Source organism: Limulus polyphemus, unplaced genomic scaffold (genome assembly GCF_000517525.1).
Source record: "Limulus polyphemus unplaced genomic scaffold, Limulus_polyphemus-2.1.2 Scaffold154, whole genome shotgun sequence".
In the NCBI taxonomy this organism is placed as follows: Eukaryota; Metazoa; Arthropoda; class Merostomata; order Xiphosura; family Limulidae; genus Limulus; species Limulus polyphemus.
Window position 1 is genome coordinate 888,646 of NW_013665764.1, and position 1,825 is coordinate 890,470.

Here is a 1,825-nt window from a genome sequence, read left to right on the forward strand (position 1 = left end):
ACTTTAAATAATAAACTGTGATAGAAATCTAATAAAACTTGCTGGTGATACTTTAAGAACAATCTGAAAATACAACTTGCTGGTGATACTTTAAGAACAATCTGAAAATACAACTTGCTGGTGATACTTTAAGAACAATCTGAAACTACAACCAGATTGTTCTTAAAGTATCACCAGCAAGATTGTTCTTAAAGTATCACAGCAAGTTGTATTTTTGAAAATACAACTTGCTGGTGATACTTTAAGAACAATCTGAAAGAATGACGTCATAATGGCTAGCAGGTACTCAATGTAAGCCAGAGCATCTCAAGTTTTTTCAATTTTGGTGAGGAGTTGTGGAAATGTGAAAGTTAGAGCGATTTTTTTCTGTTTTCTTCTGAACAGTTTTAGCGTGTATGTAATTCTAAGTTAAACGACTCCAAATAAAACTCTTTTATATTTTGTGTGTGTGTGTGTGTGTGTTATATAATATATATAACGATTTCTTCCTAATGGATTTAATGTTTGGTTTAGGGTTTATGTAAGTTGTCTTGCATATTATACAAGCTGGACAACATTCACGTTGTATTTATTCTTAGCACGATATAAACAAACAGATTCTGTCCAATTCTCATGTTAGTCTGTCATTCACTAATGCCTAATCATTAGCCTTAGCTCATTCTTGCAGTCATTTTAGTACTGTCTGATTGCAATTATCATCTGGAAGATAAAAAGATACAGAAGAATTAGTATCCATAGTATCTTTACTAGGAGTTCGCTATGATGATCCTCTATCGATTATGCACATTGGTATATATATATATATAAAGAAAGAATACAGACCCTTCAAACGTGTATTCATGGGTTTGAGAATATAAATAATGTTTTTGTTGTTTTGAACTTGTAACTTTATTGCTTGTAAACATTAATTAGTAGCCTCTGTACATCCAAAAGCTACTCAACTGTCTATGAGATGAAATATGTTCAGAATGACTAGGAAAGATAAGAATATAATCATCAATTTACTTAAATTACGTTCAGCACTTATAAGATAACTTAATTATAAGATAACTTAAGTATCGGTTCATGATTATAGTAGTGTGGAGTAGACATGTCTTTGTCCTACGTCTCAGTCGAAATGTATTTTTCGTTAAACGACCCTTTGAGCCGCTCTTATCTTTGTGGCTGCCTATCCTCAGTCAGGGGCACTAACCATTAGGCCCCACCCAGAGAAGAGGGAAGGCACTACTCAAACGAATTCACCACTAATTTTGGAACTATTCTTGTCTGATCGAATAGTAGGATTTGACTGTCACTATTATAGCGTTCCCATGCTCGTCAAGTTTGGTGTGTACTTTTGTGGCAAATGGTGGCGAACCATTTATATTCGGACTTATAGTCCGGACATGTTGACTGTTAGACCACCCCTGGCTCTGAATCATACGAAACAACTGAATTATCTTAAACGATAAAACTGGATAAAAGAAAACTGTCCAGTAGAGGGCAGCATAATTGCTAATGTATCATGCTCCTAGTAGCCGAAATATAATTAAGAGTATTTCCTCTTAATTAACAGCTAATTATTTTATTAAAATATATTAGTTGAGCTTCTAAAGTTTGAGAACAGAATTAGCATAGCTATATTTCAAACACTAAGAAAAACAATTTGATTAACTCTAGTGTTTAAAACGGCCCAGATGACCGCAAGAAAACCAATAGTCAGACAGTTTACTTGTTGCTGCAAAGGGCGGCTGTCTGAAAAGAATAAATGTTAAATAACATTTACTGCTTTGCAGCTTAGAATTCTAGAATATAAAAAGCTATTTACAGTCCTATATATATATAT